At 38.4% G+C, this 25,316-nt stretch overlaps 1 long non-coding RNA gene and 1 other non-coding gene across 2 annotated transcripts; one reads left to right on the forward strand and one right to left on the reverse strand.

The window, feature by feature from the left end:
• Window positions 1-11,352: 11,352 nt before the first annotated feature.
• LOC131170538 (uncharacterized) lies at window positions 11,353-12,758 on the reverse strand. Its single transcript, XR_009141322.1, has 3 exons — window positions 12,578-12,758; window positions 12,072-12,129; window positions 11,353-11,494 (listed from the first exon to the last, which is right to left on the reverse strand). It is a non-coding gene; the product is annotated as an uncharacterized LOC131170538 (long non-coding RNA).
• Window positions 12,759-24,768: 12,010 nt separating this feature from the next.
• LOC131178096 (small nucleolar RNA R71) lies at window positions 24,769-24,875 on the forward strand. The gene has a single exon (XR_009147229.1). It is a non-coding gene; the product is annotated as a small nucleolar RNA R71 (small nucleolar RNA).
• The last annotated feature ends 441 nt before the right edge of the window (window positions 24,876-25,316 follow it).

A 25,316-nucleotide genomic window follows, 5' to 3' on the forward strand; every position in this document is an offset into this window, starting at 1 on the left:
ACCAGCCTTAGTAGGAAATTGCTTATCCTGGATGAATATGAGCCCCATAAACTATAAGTTCCATCTGAACTAACACGGCTGTAGGAAATATGTGTCATGCCTTAATTCCAAACAAGATACTTCACGTGTTCATTCTCCTTAATATAATCATATATACTGCCCATAGCTTTCTAAACTTCAACCTCAAATTACCCATCAGCAACAATTTCATCTATTGAAACTCATCCATAAATAGTACTTCATCTAGCTCATAGTTTAAAACAGTCGCAAGCCTTAGTAGCTAACTCAATTTAACTCCTGTCATTACTCTGATCGTCCTTTCATACTTAACACTAGGTATGCATTTACTGTCATTCTCATATCAGGAAATTGTATATGAATTGGTGCCTATCAAAATCTCAAATAACTAGGTCTCCTTGCCTCAGTCTCTGCTCCTTATATAACGCTCTGGAATCAAAAACACGAGCTAAACTTGAAAAGAAAGAAAAATATCCTCTATATTCAACTACGCCCGATTGTCCATATAATAACGTTTAACCTATGTTTCTTAGTCTTTCTCTTCAAATTTCATCATCTCCTAGCACAATTGTGCTCTACCTGATGAAGAAGCACCAGTGCCTATGCCATTATTTAGAGGACCCATCACCAGAGCCAGAGCTAGAGAGCTGCAAGCATTGGTGTTGGAGCATTGTGAGCACAAGGGGGATCAAAATTGCCATGTTGGACTTTCTTGCATATTGTTGGAATCTAGGTGGATCATTCTCACACAAGTTGGCATGGGAGACTTGACAAGTGGCGCCACATCAGCGTGACTTCGCCACATCAGCATGACTTGGCACAAGACCATTTGGCCAAGTGGATTGGAGGAGCTTCTTATGCTTATTTGGATTTGCCATGTGCTGATACCTTTTGTTGGTCCCCACTACATTAAAAAAAAGGCTGCTACCACCTAAAGTGTTGCTGCCAACTTATGGTCCCCACTACATAAAGGGCTGCCATAAAGCAAGTGGTCCCAAATGGTCCCCCCCCCCCTATGGAAATGCCCTATCTGATTGAGGAGCCTTTTATTTTTGTCTTTTTAGCCATGTTGGCACACTTTTAGGGTTTTGGCACACTTTTAGGGTTTTAGAGATGCTATATATAACCCAAGATATTCAGATTGTATGGGTAGCCTTCATTTTTCTAGTTTAAGTGTGAGTATTAGGGAGAACTCCATTCTTTGGAGCTTGAGTTTCTTCTATGTTTCTTCCATGTTTCTTGAAAGAACTTGGATTCTAGCAGCATGAACCCCTTGCTAGTCTTATTTTGATGATCAATATGCTTTAGCTTGTTACTATTTGTGTATTGACACTTGGGTTTTCAATCTGAAATTCTGCCTTGTTTGGATGATTAAAGATCTTGGTTCCAATATTTAGATGTTGTGTTTCTTGGCATCCTAGGAGTGCTCATCATTTTGGTATCAGAGCCTTGGCATCTAACAAGGTATTTATCCATTAAAACTTCTTTTTCTTTTCTGTTTGGTTAACTATAATAGTCAGCCATTGTAGGACATTTAGATATCTATTAGTTTCATCATCTAGTGCCTTGTTCTTTGTAGCCAAATCAAATCTGCATTTTAGGGTACTGATTTTTTTCTTTTTTTTTGTTTGAACTCTTGCTGGTTGAAACTTGGTAGTCTTAATTTTAGTGTAGGATTTTGCTTAATCTTAGATTAAATCTCTTGTTCATCTTGTTTTCTTTGAGCTTGTCTGTAGGATTAGAGTTAATCAAGCTGAAACCTATCTTTGACACTAGCTATTTGCCTCTTGAGTTATATGATATCAAGTCTGAGTATGTTAAATTGGGTAATTAATGCTTGGGATGTGCCTGTGTGCTAGTGGGTAGAGCTTGATTTGGATTGCCAAAGTACTTGAGTGGTATCAGTAGTTGATTCTGCAATTTTTATCCTTTGCATCAGTATAAAAAAAAAAAAGAAAAAAAAAAGGAGATTGTATTGTAAGCTGAGTTGTGCTGTGCTGAAAAAAAAATTGACAAGCTGACGTAAGTGATGAAATTGTGAATTGTGAAGTTAAACCTTGAATTTGAGCCTTATAATCTATCAACATCTTTGGGTATTACTAGACACCTCACATGCCATATTTGATGTGAAAATTCCACTGTTTGGATATCGAACCAAAAATTTGCGCAAACCTGATCAAATTTAGTTAACACACCAAACCAACCCAGAAAGCTCCGAAATTTTGCAGGCTGATTATACTCCATCTCAGTAGCTTTTGTGTCAATTTTCAGGGTTTTGTGACATTGTTTGCCTACCGAACCAAAATTTGCGGCAAACCTGATCAAATTGAGTTAACACACCAAACCAACCCAGAAAGCTCCGAAATTTTGCAGGCTGATTATACTCCATCTCAGTAGCTTTTGTGTCAATTTTCAGGGTTTTGTGACATTGTTTGCCTACCGAACCAAAATTTGCGGCAAACCTGATCAAATTGAGTTAACACACCAAACCAACCCAGAAAGCTCCGAAATTTTGCAGGCTGATTATACTCCATCTCAGTAGCTTTTGTGTCAATTTTCAGGGTTTTGTGACATTGTTTGCCTACCGAACCAAAATTTTGCGGCAGAGCTAGTCAAATTTCGTTCACCTAGTAAACTCATCCAGAAACTCCTGAAATTTTACCAGTAGTTAGTCAGTATTGGGATGCCTATGTATACCAAATTTCAGATCAAAATATATTCGTTTGTGTGGTTAACCAAAATTGTTGCATATTTTTTGTTAATTGTGTGAACTGCTGGTATTTGTGCAAAGTTGGCTATGAAATTGGAAGTTTGAGCTTGATATCATTCTGTTGGGTTGTCTCTCATACAGTTTTCAAAAATCATACCATTTCGTTCACATTTGCTTCTACTTTGGCGTCTTCCATTTCTTTGGCTCTAGTGTCACACTCTCTGGTTATTGCAATTTCGTTTCTTCCAGTTTCGTTTGTTGATTATTTTGATAAAATTAGCAAGTATTTGTGCTTGTTTAGAATTTTAGTTCCCAAAGGAACAAGGGAAGCAAACTCTTGAGTGGTAAAAGGCAAGAGTGTGTGAGTGCCAAAAGAGGGTAAGAGCCTGAAATTTGTGCAAAACACTTGAGCTAAACACTTGAGAGGGTGAGCCATTTCTACTAACCGTTTTCTTGCAGCCAAATCATGTCTCAATTACAAGAGACAAATGGTAGTAGTGGAGGTCATGAAGAAAAAATGGAGTTTCCTGATGATCGAATTTTTAAAGAATCTGTAGCACAAAGCTTTGAAAGGATGAATGTGCAAATGAATGACTTTAGAGATGAATTGGATGTATTGAGGGAATGAGAAATGAGATTACCAGGTTTATGGAAGAGATGAGAAGGGACAGAGAAGATAGAAATAGGAGGAATGATGGGGGAGCAAATGTGGGAAATCAGAATAGAAATGAAGGTAGATTTCGGGCAGAACATAGGAATGAAGGGTATGAAGAAGCTGAATGGAATGATGATGAGTATGATGAAGCTTATGACTATGGGAACTACCATTATGGTGGAAGAGGGCATAGACCACCTAGGGGTAGAGGGCCTAGGGAAGAAGGGGTGGCAGAAATTTTAGGCTCGGTGATCATTGGGATAGAGATGGAAATGAGGAGAGAGTTGATGGGAATTTAGCTAGTATAAAGATGCAAATTCCACCTTTTCATGGGAAGGATAATCCAGAAGTTTATTTGGAGTGGGAGAGACAGGTGGAGTTGATTTTTGAGTGCCACCATTATTCTGAAGAAAAGAAAGTGAAGTTAGCAGCTGTAGAATTCAAAGAGTATGCAATTGTATGGTGGGATCAGTTGTTGAGTAGGAGGAGGAGAAATGGGCAACGAACCGTGGAGACATGGGACGAAATGAAGGGAATCTTGCGAAACAGGTTTGTGCCACCTTACTACCACAGAGAGCTGCTTCAAAGGTTACAAAAACTCACTCAAGGTACTAAAAGTGTCGAAGAATACTACAAGGCCATGGAGATAGCGTTGATTAGAGCTGATGTCGAGGAGGATCGGGAAGCTACAATGGTTCGCTTTTTGAATGGGTTAAATCCTGAAATTGCTAATATTGTGGAGCTGCAACCTTGTGTGGAGGTGGAGGATATGCTACAAATGGCACTTAAAGTGGAGAAGCAACTAAAAAGGAAGAATGTGGCTAGATATGCACCAGCCAACCATTCGGCTCCTAGGAGTAATTGGAAGTCGAATTGGTCTGCTCCTTCAAGGGTGGAGAAAGAAGTTCCCAAATTCAAGAAAGAAGAATGGAAAGGAAAGGAGAAAGTAGAGGAGAAGAATAAGGGAGTTCCTACTAGGACTAGAGAATTGAAGTGTTTTAAGTGCTTGGGAAATGGACATTATGCCTCACAATGTCCAAATAAAAGAGTGATGGTTGTTAGGGAAAATGGAGAGTTAGAAAGTGAAGAGGAAAGAGAGGAAGAATCTCATAATGTTGATGAGCATGAGGATGATTGCTACGATGAGGGAGATCACCCACCTATGGATGGCAATATCCTTGTCACCATGCGCACACTTAGTGCACAAGTGAGTATGGAGTGTGGTGATGAAATGCAAAGGGAGAACATCTTCCATACTAGGTGCTTGGTGAATGACAAGTTGTGTAGTGTGATTGTAGATGGTGGGAGCTGTTGTAATGTGGCTAGTTCACTCTTGGTGGACAAGTTGGGTTTGCCTACTACCACACATCCAAAACCATATGGCTTGCAATGGTTGAATGATTGTGGGAAGTTGAGGGTTACAAAACAGGTGGTTGTGCCATTCACCATTGGCAAGTATAATGATGAGGTACTTTGTGATGTTGTACCTATGGTTGCTACGCATCTTTTGTTGGGCCGTCCATGGCAGTATGATAGAATTGTTGTGCATGATGGTAGGAAGAACAGGTACACGGTCACTAAGGAAGGTCGAACATACTCATTGCTTCCTATGACCCCATGTCAAGTGCATGAAGATCAAATGAGGATTCTTAGATCCATTGAAGAAAAGAAAGAAACTTGGAGAGAAAAACTTAGAGAGGCCGAGCTAGATGAGAGTGAAAAGAAAGAGAAAAGAGAAACAAAAGAAAAGAAAATGAGAACAAATGAGAAAAAGGAAAGCTCGGGGCAAAAGAAGAGTGGAGAGAAAAGAATGAGTTTGTATGTGAAGGAAAGAGAAGTTAGAGAGGCTTTACATTCAGGAAGACCTCTTTGTGTACTTATGTACAAGGAGGTTAATTTATGTGTTACTGACCTTGATTCACATTTGCCTAGTGATGCTTTGTCTCTTATACAAGAATATGAAGATGTCTTCCCGGATGAGTTGCCACCAGGATTGCCACCTATCAGAGGGATTGAGCACCAGATTGACTTAATACCTGGAGCACAAATACCGAATAGACCAACATACAGAACAAATCCTAAAGAAACAAAAGAGTTACAAAGGCAAGTGGAGGAGCTTATGGAGAAGGGCTATGTTAGGGAGAGCATGAGCCCATGTGCTGTACCTGTGTTGCTAGTGCCTAAGAAGGATGGGAGTTATCGCATGTGTGTGGATTGCAAGGCCATCAATAAAATCACTGTAAAGTATAGACACCCAATCCCTCGCCTTGATGATATGCTTGATGAGTTGCATGGTGCAAGTGTGTTTTCTAAGATAGATTTGAAAAGTGGTTACCACCAAATAAGAATGAAAATTGGTGATGAGTGGAAAACTGCTTTCAAAACTAAATATGGGTTGTATGAATGGATGGTGATGCCATTTGGGCTCACAAATGCTCCTAGCACTTTTATGCGTTTGATGAATCATGTGTTGAGGAATTTCATTGGAAAATTTGTTGTTGTGTATTTTGATGACATTTTGATTTACAACAGTAACATAGACGAGCATTTGCATCACTTGAGACTTGTTTTTGATGTGTTGAGAAATGAGAAATTGTATGCGAATGCGAAAAAGTGTTCATTTTGCTTGGATAAGGTTGTTTTTCTTGGTTTTGTTGTAAGTAGTAAAGGTGTACAGGTTGATGAAGAGAAAATCAAAGCCATTAGAGATTGGCCAATTCCTAAGAATGTGTCCGAGGTTAGGAGTTTCCATGGATTGGCTAGTTTCTATAGGCGATTTGTGCCTAATTTTAGTACAATTGCTGCTCCTTTGAATGAATTGGTGAAAAGAATGTTGCATTTGAGTGGAAAAAGAAACATGAACATGCATTTTCTGAACTTAAAGATAGATTGTGTTCTGCACCCTTGTTGAGTTTGCAGATTTTGATAAGACTTTTGAGATTGAATGTGACGCAGTGGTGTAGGAATTGGTGCGGTTCTCATGCAAGAGAAACGACCAATAGCATATTTTAGTGAGAAATTGCATGGAGCTGCCTTGAATTACTCTACTTATGATAAGGAGATGTATGCATTAGTTAGGGCCTTGGAAACTTGGCAACATTATTTGTGGCCTAAAGAGTTTGTCATACATTCAGATCATGAATCATTGAAGCATATTAAGAGTCAAAATAAGTTGAGTAGAAGGCATGCTAAGTGGATTGAATTTTTGGAGTCATTTCCATATGTGATTAAATACAAGCAAGGAAAAGAGAATGTTGTAGCTGATGCACTTTCTAGGAGACATGCACTTTTGTCTACACTTGATGCTAAATTGCTTGGTTTTGAGTTCATGAAAGAATTGTATGTTGATGATGCAGATTTTTGTAATGTATATGCTGCTTGTGAGAAAAGTGCATTTCAGAAATTTTATAGGCATGATGGATACTTGTTTAAGGAGAATAAATTTTGTGTGCCTAAATGCTCTATGCGAGACTTGCTTGTTTTGGAGTCACATAGTGGTGGTTTGATGGGACATTTTGGTGTTGCTAAGACTTTAAACATATTGCAAGAACACTTCTTTGGCCACATATGAGGAAAGATGTTGATCGAATGTGTTCTAGGTGTGTTGAATGTAAGAAAGCAAAGTCTAGAGTAATGCCAAATGGTCTTTACACACCCTGGCCTGGTCTTAAGGAACCTTGGACTGATATTTCTATGGATTTTATTTTGGGTTTGCCTAGGTCTAGGAGAGGTCATGATTCTATATTTGTGGTTGTTGATAGATTTTCTAAGATGGCACACTTCATACCGTGTCACAAAACAGATGATGCCACATACATAGCCAATTTGTTCTTTAAGGAGATAGTCAGGTTACATGGTATACCTAGGACTATAGTAAGTGATAGAGATGTTAAGTTCCTAAGTCACTTTTGGAGGGTGTTGTGGGGTAAGTTAGGTACTAAACTGTTGTTCTCAACTACTTGTCATCCCTGCATCGATGGACAAATGTAAGTAGTGAATAGAAGCTTAACTACTTTATTGCGTGTGATGGTTAAACAAAATTTGAAATCTTGGGAAGATTGCATTCCTTTTGTTGAGTTTGCTTATAATGAGTAGTGCATTCTTCTACCGGATTTTCACCATTTCAGATTGTGTATGGTTTTAATCCATTGACACCATTAGACTTGTTGCCTTTACCTGATCATATTAATAGTCTTGATGGTAAAAAGAAAGCAGATTTGGTTAGGAAATTGCATGAGCAAGCTAGGTTACAAATTGAAAAGAAAAATGCACAATATGCTACTCATGCTAATAAAGGCCGAAAGCCTCTTGTGTTTGAACCAGGTGACTTTGTTTGGGTGCATTTAAGGAAAGAGCGATTTCCAAACCTAAGAAAGTCGAAATTACAGCCAAGGTGTGATGGTCCATTCAAAGTGCTAGAAAGGATCAACAACAATGCATACAAGATTGATTTACTGGTGAGTATGGTGTTAGCAATTCTTTTAACATTCTTGATCTTTCCTTGCATTGATGCAGACCAAATTCGAGGACGAATTCTTTCAAAGGAGGAGGATGATGAAGAAGCACCTGTGCCTATGCCATTATTTAGAGGACACATCACTAGAGCCAGTTATAGAGTGCTGCTTGAATTGTTGTTGGAGCATTGTGAGCACAAGGGGGATCAAAATTGCCATGTTGGACTTTCTTGCATATTGTTGGAATCTAGGTGGATCATTCTCACACAAGTTGGCATGGGAGACTTGACAAGTGGCGCCACATCAGCGTGACTTCGCCACATCAGCATGACTTGGCACAAGACCATTCGGCCAAGTGGATTGGAGGAGCTTCTTATGCTTATTTGGATTTGCCATGTGTCGATACCTTTGTTGGTCCCCACTACATTAAAAAAAGGTCGCTACCACCTAAAGTGTTGTCGCTAACTTATGGTCCCCACTACATAAAGGGCTGCCATAAAGCAAGTGGTCCCAAATGATCCCCCCCCCCTATGGAAACGCCCTATCTGATTGAGGAGCCTTTTATTTTTGTCTTTTTAGCCATGTTGGCACACTTTTAGGGTTTTGGCACACTTTTAGGGTTTTAGAGATGCTATATATAACCCATGATATTCAGATTGTATGGGTAGCCTTCATTTTTCTAGTTTAAGTGTGAGTATTAGGGAGAGAACTCCATTGCTGGAGCTTGAGTTTCTTCTATGTTTCTTCCATGTTTCTTGAAAGAACTTGGATTCTAGCAGCATGAACCCCTTGCTAGTCTTATTTTGATGATCAATATGCTTTAGCTTGTTACTATTTGTGTATTGACACTTGGGTTTTCAATCTGAAATTCTGCCTTGTTTGGATGATTAAAGATCTTGGTTCCAATATTTAGATGTTGTGTTTCTTGGCATCCTAGGAGTGCTCATCACTACCTATAAGGTATCATCTGCATGAACCCTTTACTGTACCATCGTCCTTCCTGACATAATATTTTATAATTTATTAACTTTACTTATACTCGACCTATGATTCATATCCATCATCGTTTATATTGTGCCCTTAACCCTTGTTGAATCCTGAAAGATTTCTCTCGCTAATAGATTCTTTCAACACTAATTCCACCCTTATCTATGGTCATTAATTTGATCCTTAAACTTTCTAGTGATTTATTACCATCCATACTTGTCACTTTTTATTCTACCCCTACTGTTGCTCTGTCGTTATTGCTTCACTGCAAAGTGATTCTGTTGATCACACTAAAAATGTTTGCCTGACATTCATAACGAACCTCTAACTACCTTCTCACTATCTCAAAAGTCTAACCTAAAACCTATGTGTCATTATCTATCATTCTTTTCCTCTCATCATACCTATTTGATCCCTTAGACTGACTTTTATTCAACTTACTGCTTACTAACTTCTCTTTCTCTACCTATTTAGGTAGTCCGCAATACCATCGCACACCTTCTAACATTTACTCATTATTATTGTATTCCATACCTCCATCACTTTTCTCACTAATGTGGTCCCATTTTGGGTTTTCCATCCTTGTCATTCTCCTTGCCAAGAATAACACTTAGCCTATCCTATATCTTAACTTTGTTCCTTTTATTATGCGCTCTTTAGGTTGTCCTTTCATTTATTTCCTTTGTCTTACCCAAAATAGAACTTGACTATTCTATCCCTGGTTCCATTCTTCTTCCTAACATAATAGCTGTACTTGCTAACTATATCTTTCAGAGTCTCTATCGCGTTATCATATGTCTGTGCTACTCAGATTTGGTCCTTTGACCACTCTAGCTAGTACTTCCACTAGCATTTAGATTATATTGCATCTGCAATCAATTGCCCAAACTTTCATTCTGCACTTTCTTTATCCATTGGCCTTCTGTGATTTATCTTCGCTAATTTATTACTCTTAACACTATTATTATTATTATTATTTTCCATGTTTACTCAATTCCAAAACTTAAGATTTCGGGCACCCAAACCCGTCATCCAATTCAAAGGATTTACATCCATCGTGATCTGATTATATATGATTCCTATAATGGAACTTGTATCCTCTCCAGGATACCCGAGCCAACTACTCTCTACCACACTCTACAGTCCCATCTGGGACACTATTCCATAAGTCATCATTATCAGTAATAACCTTCGATCCATTCTGAAAAGATAGGACTATATCCTAACTTGCTGCAACAAAGGTACTACATCTGCCACCTTGCCAGAACCATGTCAAGTTAATGACTCTTTTATCATATCATAGCTCTATAAATCATCAATTCATAGTTTCGACCTTCTCTAGGTAGTAGAGTTGTACTTTATTCCATACTGATACACACAAGGTATACTATTCTCACTCTATAAGTGTCACCTTTACTTTGCAACTAGTCCGAAACCTCTGGTCTGATGGCAACTCTTGATGTAACTCTAGCTCATGTCAGTAATCGAGTCACCGACTCTAGTTATCACCAAACTGTGACCTTTCAATATTCTAACTCTAGACTCTTAGCCAGAGTTCCCAACTCCTCTGCAAATATAGAACTCGCTCGCATAACTGTACCAAAATGAAGCCATCTCAAACACCCTCATTATGGAGCACCACGGGGATGCACGCAGCTCTACACAATAATCTCATGTCGCTACTGTAATCTGCAGCTTACAGAGCAGACATCGAGAACATTGTATAGTTACTACGATACGTCCTGACAGACTAGGTCTCCTAATTTCTTATCTCTCCGAATCTTCTATTATCACAAACTTATTCTCGATGGGTCATCTACCGATGACCGCCAAGAGTGGTATCCTCATCCTTATCTAGGCAACTGCATTTTTAAGACTCACTTTTATGTACTCGTGTCTTACACGAAATGGGCACACCATTTAAACCCATACTGACAAAAATATAACATTTCTTGGAGTACGTATCCTCATGATAGATCTCACATGTCTACTAACTCTATTTCACATTTCTGTGTACTCCATGAAAATCAAGACACTAACCGAGGTAATCTTATATTTCCGAGGTATAACGTAGAATCTAGAAACAAAGAATTACAGAAAAGACGAAATGTAATCCTATACTCCGCATGTGACTCCTAGTAGACTCTTCCCAACATTTTAGACAAACATTCCCTAAGAATGGAGCCTAAGCTCGATACCACATTTGTCACGACCCAACCTATGGGCGGACCAAGACTAGGACTGGCCAGCCTAAAGCCCCCGAGGCCCGTAGTAAGCCTTAACTGTTCATTTACCCAATTCTAAGGCCCATTGGGCCCAAATTCAAGAAAACAAACGGACAGAGTCCGGCCATAAAATGGACTTTCCAACGGGGAGTTTTCGACTCACCCGACCTGTAAACACAATATATAGTCAATTGGGGAGCTCACCACCCTCCACATACTCATCAACATAAAATAAATGGGAGCTCACTCCTCATCCAATCCATCAAACATGCATAGCACATTTAAGTTTACAGGTCCAAAATAATAATTTAGTTTACAGACCCAAATCAAATAAACATTTCTAACACATGCGGAAATTCTAAGATTTAACAAGTTTATACAAACAGTAGTAATCGACCTGCGAGGGAGAAAGCAGGTTAACCTCAAAAAAATATCCTCCTGTGGCCTGTAAAAATTTTTGAACAGGAGTGAGCGTTCGACTCAGAGAGTAAAATATCAATTTTAACCATAATCTCTATAACTATCTGTAACTAATGCACTCGTAGCGTGAAATGCAACATCAACATCATATTCACATCATAGCATCAAAAAGGTAATTTGGAGCACTCACGCACCCTGTAGCATCAATCATAATATATTGGGAGCTGATCCCCTATACAGCTCTCTTAAATCCAACCTGGTGCCAGCGAAGAACTCAAGCCGGACTTTCGCTTAATAAACCAAATCGAGGGTCCCAGCGAAGAACTCAAGCCGTGACTACCCCTCGAAGGATCGGGTCCCAGCGAAGAACTCAAGCCGTGACTACCCGTCCTATCCATAGTCCACACCACATCACACGCACGCCAACGCACGCACACTGCTCCAAATTACCACAACAACACTCATGGCACATTAACAGTTATGAATGCAACATAAATCGTGCCTAGAGTTTAACTACATAAATATATGCATATAAGTGATGCATGGGCATGCTGAACATATAATAATATCGAAATTATAATTAAAATTAATATTTTACTCACAGACTTGACGACAATCACTGTGGCGGCTGGGCGGAGGAAGAAGGCTGTCCCGGCTCACCTGACAATTACATTACATTTATTTAACACAAATGACTCAATACAAATAAAGAAAAGACCAAATACGTCCTAAGTCATGCCGAAAATCCGGCAGAGTCTCCCCTATACCTAGGACCTACCCAACCTGCAAAAGGGCTCAAAACACACTTCTATATCCACAATCCATATATCCACAACTCAATCACATCACACAGCCCATCCTGGGCCCATCAAATCAATCATTCATCACAATATGGAAAAATTTCAATTTAGTCCTTATAATTGATCATTTTTGCAAAAATTGCCCAAACAAGCTCTAAAAATTATAAAACTTTGCCTCTATGTCCTTATTAATATTACTAAGCTATTGCAAAAAGAATCGTAATTTTCTAAGCTACCACGAATATTTTATGAATTTTTAATCCTATTTAAGCACTAGAAAATTACGAAAAAGCAAGGTTCGGGTTTACCTTTGCCGATTCCGACTTCGGGAACGCGCTCGGGATGCCTGACAATGGTGGGGTAGCCAAAACCTCGATCCAATTCGGAGACTTTTCCGGTAGCTGGTCTGTCTGGCCGGAAATTCACAGATCCGGACAACTGTCGAATTTCCGCGAATTGAGAATACCTACACGAAGCCCAATAATAATATATAAAAAATCTGGGGTGTTACAGAATAAAAGTTGTTTATTTTAAATATTAGAATGATAAACTTAAAATGAAATAATATATTTTGAAACAATTCCGGAATTAAGATTTCATACTTGAATCTTACTATGGATGTTATCTTGTTTATTTATTGGATTGAGAATCATTTGCCTTGATGGAAATTAATCCTAAGGTATCCTAAGTCCTCTCTCAAGGCACTTAGGGTGTATTTTAATTAACTTAAACCTGACTTTCGTGGCGATCAAATTAATTAAAACCCTTTAAGGTCTTTGACCAATTTTGAAATTCCACAAAGGTAATCAGCCTATGTCTAGGTTAGAATTTCTAGGTTCAAAATCTTGATTTTCTAATATTAATCTTCACCTTTCAGTCCTTCAATTAATATCTATAATCAATACTAAGTGGGTACCAACACATAGCATGCATTAAGTTCACAAGAAATTAAATCAAGCAACAATTCTCGAATCTAATAAACAAAACTTAATGTTTATCTATAATAATGATTACAACGTTACTCTCCCAATTCCAGAATATGAAAGTTATTCACTCATGGTGAGTTCAACAAACATAATAAAAATGAAGTAAAGAACAATAAAAATCCGTTTAAGGAAATTGAATGAAAGAATCGAAGAGGGTTTGCAGCTTTAATTTTGTGAAACTTCAGCTAAAAAACTCCTCCTTGATACTGATATTCTTCTCCTCAATATGGCTAAAGAGAATGCAGAAGCAAGTACTCTTCTAAAACTCCTAAAAAGCTCTGTAAAAAGATTGATCCCCCTTTTTTATTGATATTTTCTGCTTCTATTTATAATAGCTGTTCTAGGGTTAGGTCATTTTTTAGTCCAAAAAGCCTTAGGAGTTTATTTTGAATGTGTAAACAAGAGCGAGAATTTGGGTTAGGAAACTGGCTACTGCATGAAATAAGGCCCTACACGGCCCTGGGCTGTGTAACTTACTAGAGCGAAATGGCAGAGTCTTGTATTGGAATAAAGGTTTACATGGGTTTGCGTTGGCTACACAGGCCTGGTTACACGACCCATGTACTTTTGTTCTCAGAAAATTCTTCAAGCTTGTGCTCGGTAGAGACTTAAACAGGTCCCTACAGATTACACGGGTCCAATTACATGACTCATGTACTTTTGTTCCTCCATTGGCTCTCTGGCTTTCATCTGGCATGGGTCTGTGGTTTTGCTTACATGACCTATGTAAGGTGTATCAGTAACTTTTCACAATCCTTTGGCCTTTCCATGTTTCCTTTCAGACTCTTATGCCCTGGGGCTTCACCCAAACACCTGAAATGATACAGAAAATATGGAATTAAGAGCTTGACAATAGAAATTATAAAAACTAATGAAATCAACTACTATGCATGAGATTACTTACCTAAATGCTATGTGATAGTATACAAATGTGCTTAAAAATATCTATACAATTCAAGTATATCAAATGCTCCAAACTCAAACTTTTACTTGTCCTCAAGCAAAACAAGACTTTGTTTTCGAACGCACTTTAGGGAAAAACTCAGGAATATAACCTACAATTCGATAAGAGCATAATTGAACTCCTCCAATCCTTCATACTATTTACTCTCTTTCAAGGCATAAGGGTTCCAATAGCTGCCTGTTTGGAACTTCACTTCCTTTCATGGTGTTTCGACTAGTTATTCCTCTGTTCAAGGTTATTAATAAGTCACAAATAACTTGTTTTATCAGGATAAATTTGAGAAACACTTACCCCTCTAAATTTGCCTCTATTATGGATAATTATAGTGAGTTTAATTTAATTCCAACTCCATAGGCAAATCTCGATTCTCTATCTCCACTAATGTAGCGTACACTTTTCAAAAGATCGAAAGGTCTTTAAAAGGGTTGTAATGGGGCTAAGGGGATAATGACTTAGTTGTTAATGAAGGTTTTTTAAGAATGCAAACATGAGAATAGTTTTCATGCACAAAGTCTTAGGTATACCAAGTTTATTCTATTGACTTTGTGTGAGGAAGAAGGGTTCTTTACAATACTAAGCGTGCTTCTATGATACTTATCTTGGGACTCTTTTTTTTTTTTTTTTTCCAATTGCACACTTGCACTCTTTCTTGAGTTTTACATCATCTCCTCATATTTTCTTTTGAACTTGATATACCTATCCTTTATGCACTAGGCTTCCTCAAAAAGGTGAGGTATGTGTTTAGGCTAGGGGGTAGGTCAATAATTATAGGTAAACAAGGAAAATCATATAGGTAAAAATATAGGCTCAAGTTGGGTGCAAGGGACATATTATGACTAAGGGTGGCTAAGGCTTAATTAGGCTATATCAAAGAATGCCTTAATCATTTCTTCATCATGCATATGCTAGGATTTCACCTTGATAGGTCTAAGAGATATGTTCTAGAATTGGTAAGGCATTTTCAGGTTTGTTTATATTTCAAGAAATTTCTCCTAACTTCACAAGTTCGATGTGCCAAATTAATAATTATGAAGGGATTTAACTAGTCTAGTTCTACTAAAGAGATTAGGTTTTTCACAGACAACATATTAAAATCCCTTTTTGCCTATCCAGATATGTTCATTCCTCTATCCCGCGAAGTCCAATTATTAGCTTACTAGAAATTGGTTATAGTTCTAAGTTTCACAATTCAAAGTTCAAAATTTTCAAAAAATTTTCAATATTTTTATGGAATTTTGATCCACAAGAATAATATAGCTGAAATTAAGCAATGTAATGATATGCAAGACATGAAATGCACTTGTACCCCCCAAACTCAAATTGAACATTGTCCTCAATGTCAACATAATATGCAAAATTAGAGAAAATCATACAAAAATAATAAGAAAGCATATTATGTATTAAGCATGGAAAGGTTGGACAAAAAGCAAATAAAAGAGACCTATGATTGCAGTTTAGGACTAAGGTATGTAAGATTTTATAATAAAGAACCTATCCTATAGTCCTAACTCTAAAAGGTCTCTAATGGTGATGATGGCGATGATGGCTCCTCTTCATCGAGCCTCTCCATTAGCATGTCCAGCTTATTGTGGGCTTCCTGGAGGCTGTCCTCGATTGCTCGCATCCTGTTGTTGATGGTGGTCTTCATATGCTATAGGTATGTGAGGATCAGGTCTGTGGGTGGTGGTGTGTATGACGGCACTTGAGCGGGGGACTCATGAAAGAATGGCTCTTGGGCTTCCGCCTGTGGCTACGAGGTCTCGCCAGGTCCTTCTTGTGCTTCGTCTCTTCAGGGATAGCATTCCCTTTAGCATCGAGTAGGTAGCAGGTGTTGCTAACCTTCTTACATATCCCTATGGATATGCAGATGGTTTGATCAATTTTTGATGTTCTGCTGACGGAAAGCAGCCTGTGATGTCCTGGGACGAATCTGAAGTGGAGGGCAATGGTTGTGATGAAGCCACCAAGCATGATGTGCCCGGTAGGCTGGTGAGATAAGTGGTAGGGGTGGTTGCACAAAAACAAACCGGTGCTGCAACGCTGCCCAGTGACCATACACCACAGCAAAAAGAGCTCGTTGGCATTTACCACGCTAAGGTTGTCACCACAACCCATGATGGTGTGGGCAGCTAACCGGTGCATGTAACGCAGGGCTGGACTGGTGATACTCGAGAATTTTGACTTGTTAGAGTTATAAGACTCCGAGTTCAAGGCTATAGAACGCCAGAAGTCAATGCTGTTATAGATCATCCGGTTCTGCAGAATTTCTTGGTGTTCAGTGCTGTCAAATCCGAAAATGGCATTGAACTCATCCATGTTCAACACCCGATCGACACCGAGGAGGCGAAATTCAATTCTGCCTCTATCTTCCCTATCAGTGTGCCACAAAGTGGCCATGAAACTGCCCAAAAACTCTAGTGTGGTGTCCCGATATGAGGGGAAATGGAGTTGGGCAAACCTTGTCCACCCGATGCTGTTGAGGAGTCCTTTGATCTCGTCTTGTAGCTCGATTTGCTCCAGTAGCACGAAATCCATGTATTTTGTGGAGTTAATTTTAAGGGTGTGAAGTCCGATGCACATGGCCTTGTGGGCATCATCACAAAATCTCCAAGGAATGGAGATTTTGGGTTGTGGAGTGGCTCGTGGCTGGGGTTGCAGTGGGGCTGGTTGAGGAGGGGCTGGTTGAGGAGAGGCTGCCCTTGTTCTTGGGCGTTGAGGTGTCGTGGTGTCGGCTGAGGGGGAGAAGGCATGGAGTCACCTCCTTGGATTGAGGAAAACAGTACAGATCATTTTGCAGGAGCCATTGATCAATTTTGGGAAAGAGAAAACTAGGGTTTGGTGAAGGGATAGGAAATTTAAGGGGTTTTTATAGACTAGGAGGGATAAAGAGGAAGGGTTTTTGCATGGGGAGCAGTTTAAGGAAGAGAGGTGCATTTAAATGGTCATTGTGACCCTTCATTTCATGCGTTTTGTGCCCCAGGAGTCACATCTGTGATGAGATACATGGGTCGTGTATCACTACACAGGTCTCGACATGTAGGGCCGTGTAAGTTTCTGCCCGAAAATTTCAAGTTCTATCACAATACACGGCCTGTGTAAATGAACTCTGGGACCCTTGTAACTTACTACCTATTGAGTTGCATTGCTGAACATGTTACACGGCCCGTGTAAGGTATAAAGGGGACCCATGTAATCTTCCTACTAGCAACATTACACGGCCCATATAAATTATGCTTTGGACCAGTGTAACTTCCTGTCTCCATCAGAGTTAAAATTTGCAAGAGTTTTATGGACTTCCAGAAAGTTACAAGGGGCGTGTGAAACCTATACACGACCCGTGTAATTTTTTGATTCTCCAATTTTTCCCTTATGGAAAATTTTTCTCACCATAATGCATAAAATGAATGTAAAGGTTAGCAACAGAGCTACTTCCCCAGTTTTGTTCAATTTTCTCTTTTGTGGTTTTGACTTGATGATTCCTCTCCTCTGTTGCTTCCAGCCCCTTGCTTTTCCAGAAGGTCCTACAAAATGAAACACTAATGAATATGAAACAAAAATCAAAATAAGAAAGGGAAGGAAGAAAAGTTCAGAAAAATTTTGGGTTGCCTCCCAAAAAGCACTTGTTTATAGTCTTTAGCTGGACTTTACTTTCATTTTTCATGGTCTGTCAGAAGGGTTTTTGAAGGTGCAATTGACTCCCTTTTTTATGGGTTCTCCTTGAAAGTGAGGCTTCAGCCTCTGTCCATTGACTTTAAATGCACCTGAGGTTTCGCTTCACAGTTCTACTGCTCCATGCGGGAAGAATTGGGTTACCTTAAAAGGTTCAGACCATCTCGATTTTAGCTTTCCTGAAAAGAGTTTCAATCTGGAGTTGAACAATAAGACAAGTTCCCATTCTTTGATTTCCTTCCTTGAGATGTGCTTATTGTGCCATCTTTTGGTTTTGTCTTTGAAGATCCTGGCGTTTTCATATGCGTCATGTCTGATCTCTTCCTAAAGGAGTGGAAGTATGAAAATTATTAGTTTAGAACATTGAATTCAAAAATTTTCTTCTAGGGTCTCATGCATCATGCAAGATTCATTATTTACCTAATTGATTTCAATGTTCAACAACATATTAAAACACTTTTAATATGTTTTTGGATCTACATTTGCTATTTAAGATTTTAGAATTAACATATTAATTAATTGGAACCCTAAATTAACACAAGAACATGTGCACTAATCTTTCGATGCACTATTGATGTGTTTGGTATCTTTGGGAAGCACTTAGGACACCAGATGTTGTCCCTCTAGCTTGTCCACACCAAGATCACCAATGGAAGCCCCTTAAACAGCTTCTCAAGCCTTTCCAATCAATTAGAAATTGAGGTTTTGCCTTTTAGAGATGTTGCAGATGTATATTTGACACCAGAAATGATTTTCAGCAATTTTAATTCAAGAGAATGTTGGCAATTCTCTTTGAATAGATGAGAGATGAAGAAGAAGAGAGGAAGAGGGATGAGAGGTGGTGGCACCTTTTGATAAAAAATCAGAATGCTTGTTTTGTTCTTTCATCCTTTCCCTTATATAGCTAGGTCAACACTTAAAACCCTTGCCACATGTCATCTTCTGATTGACTCTTAGTTTTTGACCCAATCACATTGTGCCAAGTGTCAAACCTAGATTTAATCTTGACTTTGATCATCTTACATGATTAAAAGACAAATGGCAAGCTTATATGGTGCCATGTGTCACCACCTCATGGTGCCACATGTCACCCTGTGAAATGACCAAATTACCCTTATGTTGTAATTTTGAGTTCTCAACCCAAAATAATTATTTCTCTTCTTCTAATCAATTTATATCAAATATAAATTAATTAATTAAACTCTATTAATTAATTTCTTATAATTAAATTCATATTTAAACACTTTAAATATAAATTTAACTTATATTATACATCCAATAACCTAGATTTGATTTTAAGCTATGCTAGGGACTTTGCAATCTAATTGCAAACCAAACCTATTTAATTAATTAATTAAACTCTTTAACTAATTAATTAAATCACATTTAACTTGGTGATTACTTGTGTATATGTGTGACTCACTAGGCTCATCACTAATTGGCAATGAGATATGATATTAACTCTTAATATCATTAGAACTCTTTCTTACTATAAATGATTTCTCTAAATCATTTTAGGCACCTCATAGACCATGGTTAACACCTAGCATAGCATGCCATGGCCACCCAATTAGTAATAAGGAATACCTTAAACGAACCTTTTATCATATGTTACCATGCACTAGAATCTCTCTGTTACAAAATCTCAATTCGAGCTGGAGTCATAGTTTATGTCAAACTCCATTTGCTATGAATATTATGTTCTCTTTTAATTCCAATTCTTGATTAAATAGATTTTTTCATCAGAAACTCTTTTCTGATTAAATCTATCTGTCCTGGCCAGGAACTTGAAACATCAAGAACAATTAAATGAACATAGAATTTTATCCCTATTTACTTAGGGTAACAGATTCCATCTTGATCAACACCTACCTCCATATATAACTAGTAGGAGCCAACACATGCCCATATACCCATACACAGTGCAAGTATGAAAGTAGTATCAAACTCAAACCACCTATATACAAGATAACTGTGCTATCTCTGATCTAAGGATTATATGCACTGATATGATTTATGACAATGAATTGACAAGAGTAAACTCCATGTGCTTGTCATAAATGTCACTGGTTCAGCCTACTTATCATGCATAAGTGCCTATCATGTTTGTTATATGGCATGAGACTCACCATTCCATCATATTTACATCTCATAGAAATAACTTGGGAACAAACATGATTACAATCTTTCTGTATAAGTCATGTCCTTATTGTGAAGTATCCTTGATTGTGCAACAATTTATGATACTTTATACTAGAAATACTGTCACTCATATTCTTAACAACTTAATAATAGAATTTCTAACAAAATATCAATGGACCTTTTCTATTACACATAAATATATTATATAAATGGAAAAACAAAAATGCCTTTTATTAATTAAACATGTACAAGATACATACTAAATGATATGCTTTAGGACATACTACTAACACTTCCAACTCATTGAGCTATAGAAGTCTTTTTCCACCAGCAGCCTTGAGGTCAAAGTTCAGGGTCTGGATGGCCCAATAGGCTTTGTGTTCAAGTTCGACAGGTAGGTGGCAGGCCTTCCCATAGACCAAGCAAAAGGGTGTTGTTTCAATGGGAGTTTTATATGTAGTGATGTATGCCCACAATGCATCATCTAATTTCATGGCCCAATCTTTCCTTAAGCAATTAACTATTTTCTCAAGGATTTGTTTTTGCTCCCGATTTGAAATTTCCACAAGCCCGCTGGTCTGAGGATGGTAAGGTGTGGCTACCTTGTGAGTCACTCCATACTTCTTTAATAGTGTTTCAAATTATTGGTTACAGATGTGACTTCCCCCATCGCTGATTATTGCTCGTGGTGTGCCAAATCTTGTGAAGATGCTTTTTTTAAGAAACTTTGTGACCACTCTGGCATCGTAGGTCAGTGTGGCTATTGCTTCCACCCTTTTAGATACATAGTCGACACCAACCAAGATATACTTGTTTCCAAAAGAAGTGGGGAATGGGCCCATTAAGTCTATTCCCCACACATCAAACAATTCGACTTCAAGTATGCCGTGCAGGGGCACTCATTCCTTCTTGAAATATTTCCCATTCTTTGGCATTGATCACAAGCTAACACAAAGGATCTTACATCCTTAAACAAATGTGGCTAGTAAAACCCTCCTTGCAAGATCTTGGCTTCTATTTTTGAGGTGCCAAAGTGTCCCCCATATAATGATGAGTGACAGTGTTGCATAATGCTCTCTATTTCCTCTTCCGGTATGCATCTTCTTATCAGCCCATCATTATATCTCTTGTACAACAGAGGTTCCTCCCATGTGTAGAAGTGCACATCATGTAGAAATTTCTTCTTTTGCTGATAAGTCATGTTTAGAGGCAATACCCTGCATACAAGAAAATTAACAAAGTCAGTATACCATGGAGCTTGGGAGAGTGCTAGTAATTGCTCATCAGGGAATGAATCATTGATTGGCAAATCTTCAATGTCCCCTATTTCTTCCAGTTTCAGTCTGGAGAGAAAGTCATCTACTACATTTTCGGATCCCTTTTTGTCCTTGATTTCAAGGTCAAATTCTTGCAGGAGCAGAATCTATTGAATTAGCCTTGGTTTTGCTTCCTTCTTGTTCACAAGGTACCAGATAGCAGCATGATCTATGAATACAATGACTTTTAACCCAATTAGGTAAGATCTGAATTTGTTGATCGCAAACACTCCTGCCAGGAATTCCTTTTTTGTGGTAGCATAATTTATTTGTGCATCGTCAAGTGTCTTGCTGGCATAGTAAATGGCGTAGAGTTTTTTATCTTTTCTTTGTCCAGGCACTGCTCCAACTGCATAGTCACTTGCATCGCACATCACCTCGAATGGTAGTTCCCAATCTAGTGGTTGCATTATTAGTGCTGAGATCAAGGCCTCTTTTATCCTGTTAAAAGAAATAAGGCAACTCTCATCAAAATCAAAGGGAACATCTTGACTTAATAGATTCTTCAATGGTTTAGCTATTTTGGAAAAATCTTTAATGAATCTTCTGTAAAAGCCTGTATGTCCCAAAAAGCTTCGCACTTCTTTGACTGATGTTGTTGGTGACATTTTTTCGATGATTTCAACCTTTGCCTTGTCAACTTCAATCCCTCTTTCTGATATCAGATGACCTAGGACTACTCCTTCTCTTACCATAAAGTGGCATTTTTCCCAATTTAGGACCAGGTTTGATTCTTCACATCTTTGAAACACTTTAGATAGATTAGCTAAACAATCATCAAAAGTAGTTCCATAAACAGAAAAATCATCCATAAAAACTTCCATGATATTTTCAATATAATAAGCAAAAATAGCCATCATGCATCTTTAAAAGGTAGCAGGGGCATTGCAAAGACCAAAAGGCATTCTCCTATATGTAAAGGTTCCATAAGGGCAAGTGAATGTGGTCTTTTCTTGGTCTTCTGGGTGAATAGGAATTTGAAAGAATTCCGAGTACCCATCTAGATAACAGAAGTAAGAGTGTTTCACTAACCTCTCTAACATTTGGTCTATGAAAGGGAGAGAAAAATGGTCTTTTCTGGTGGCACTGTTCAATTTCCTATAATCTATGCACATTCGCCAACCAGTGACTACCCTAGTAGGGATCAATTCATTGTTTGCATTTTGGATAATAGTTGTCCCACCCTTCTTAGGAACTACATGTACTAGACTAACCCATTTACTATCAGAAATTGGGTATATGATACCTGCATCTAATAGTTTTAAAATTTTTTTCTTGACTACTTCTTTCATGTTTGGGTTAAGTCTTCTTTGGTGCTCAATAGTGGGTTTACTGTTTTCTTCCATAGGTAGATTATGCATGCAAATCGAGGTTTAATCCCTTTCAGGTCTTCTATTTTATACCCTATGGCCCTATTATGGGTCATAAGTTCTCTTAGCAATTTTTCCTCTTCTATCTTAGATAGGCTAGCATTGATTATAATAGGATATTTAGAGTTTGAATCCAAAAATGCGTACCTTAGTGAGGAGGGGAGAGGTTTAAGCTCTACCTGTTCAGTAGTGCTCTCTGGTTTGCTTTTGGTTTGTTCCTCCTTCAACTTCTCCATCTCAGAAGCTTGAGCTAAGGGTAGGGGTGTATGAGCTGCTAACTGTTATGCACAGGCTACTATTTCTGTGTTTTCATTATTCACTGTGTGGCTATGCACAATGCATGCTTCAAGAGGATCTTTAGGATGTATCTTATGAAATTCCTCTTCAACTTGTTTGTCAATTATGTCAACCTTGAAGCATTCATCAGGTTTAAATTTGTGTTTCATTATGTCGAACAAGTTGAATTCCACTTCTTCTTCTCCTACCTTGAGGGTTAGTCGGCCATTTTTGACGTCTATGATTGCTTCGATGGTTGCCAAGAATGGTCTTCCTAAGATCATAGGGATCTGAACATCTTCTTCCATCTCAAGGACAACAAAGTCTACTAGAATGAAGAATTTGCCCACTTTGATGGGGATGTTCTCAAGTATGCCCATAGGATATTTAACAGATTGATCATCCAATTGCAGTGAAATTGTCATGGGTTTCAGTTCTCCGATCTCTAGCTTTTGGCATTTTGATAGAGGCATTAAACTCACATTTGCCCCAAGATCGCAGAGGGCCTTGTCTATTTTCTTGTTGCTAATGAGGCAGGGTATGGAAAAGCTTCTTGGATCTTTTAACTTTGGAGGCAGTTTGTTTTACAGTATGGCACTGCATTCCTCTGTTAGAACAACTGTCTCATAGTCTTCCAGTTTTCTTTTCTTTGATAGAATTTCCTTAAGAAATTTGGCATAGGATGGCATCTGAGAGAGTGCTTTAGTGAAGGGAATATTGATATAAAGTTTCTGTAAAACTTCTAAAAACTTCCCGAACTGCTTATCCAATTTGGCTTTCTGAAATCTCTGAGGAAAAGGTAGGAGTGGCTGGTATGGCTCTGGTAACTTCTTTTTCTTCCCTGCTTCCTCTTCCTGATCTTTCTTGGCTTCTTCCTCCTTTTTCTCTGCTTGGCTTTTAGATTTTTCTGAGGTTTCCTCTATCGGTTCTTCCTCTGGTTGTACTAGAGTTCTCCCACTCCTCAATGTAACTGCCTTACAATGCTCCCTTAGGTTCATCTCTAGTTGACTAGGCAGTTTACCAGCAGCCTTACTTGAAGAACTTGCTTGCTGAGCAATTTGAATCTCTAGCATCTTATTATGGATAGCAAGTGGGTCTATTCTGGAAGTCAGCTGTTAATCAATTCATTTTGTTGTTGTTGAGCTGCTAGGAAACCTTCCATCATGGATTCCATGGTCATCTTCGATTCAAATTGCTGAGGTTGAGGAGGCGGTGGTGGCTGTGCAAAGTTTTGGCCTCTGTTCTGAAATCCAGGGGGTGCTATTGGTTTGTACCCCTGTTGTTTGTTTATTAGCTGATTCTATTAGTTTGACCATAAGAAATTTGGGTGGTTCCTCCCTCCAGGGTTGTAAGTGTTTGAATATGGATTATTGGGCTACCTATGGTTGAAGTTTCCCCGTTATTGAGATAGTTCATTTGTTCTATAGAGGGTTCATTGAAGCTATTGAATTCTAAGGTTATCCTCCTCCATAGTAGTCGCGATGCTGGTTGCTTGTACCAACTGCATTGGCTTACATTCTGTCAAGTCTCTTTGTGAGCTGATCAAATTGAGCATTTATCATGCTTAGGGTATCCACTTCCAAGACCCCTGCTGTTCTCCTTGCAGTTCCTCTTTCATTTGACCACTCATAATTATGATATGCGACCCTTTCTAGAAGTTCAAGTGCTTATGTTACTGTTTTCTCCATTAGGTTACCATCTGCAGCCGAATCTACTGTGCTCATTGCAAAGGGTAGTAACCCATTATAGAAATTTTGCACTAGTAGCCAATCCTCTATGCCATGGTGTGGACATTCCCTCTATAGGTCCTTATAGCTTTACCATGCGTCATAGAGTGATTCACCTTCCTTTTGTCTGAAGGTGTTGAGCTCAAGCCTCAGTCTTGCAATCTTTGTAGGTGGGAAATACCTTGCTAGAAAAGCTTGTGAGAGATTTTCCCAAGTGGTGAACATTCCAGCTGGTTGAGAAAGCAACCACTTCCTTGCTCTGTCTCGAAGGGAGAATGGGAATGCTCTGTGATTCCCCTTACCCGTCTACAGTATAGCCGAGTAAGATATGTCACACCGTGTACCGGAACAGGCTATTTTATTTCAATCATTTTTATCCTTCCTAATTTATTTTTTTCAAAGTTATGAAGTACAATTTGTGAAATATAATTCATTTAAGTCATTTATTGAATTATAATTTATTTGAGGTTCCACAAATTTTATAGAAAATCCGGCAGAGTGCTGGCTAAAAATGGATAAAATAGTTCTTCGAAACCTGTGAAAAACACTTCCAAAATTTTCTACCATTCCCAAACTTCATTTCATCAACAATGTCTC

Source organism: Hevea brasiliensis, chromosome 2, assembly GCF_030052815.1.
Source record: "Hevea brasiliensis isolate MT/VB/25A 57/8 chromosome 2, ASM3005281v1, whole genome shotgun sequence".
Lineage (NCBI taxonomy): Eukaryota > Viridiplantae > Streptophyta > Magnoliopsida > Malpighiales > Euphorbiaceae > Hevea > Hevea brasiliensis.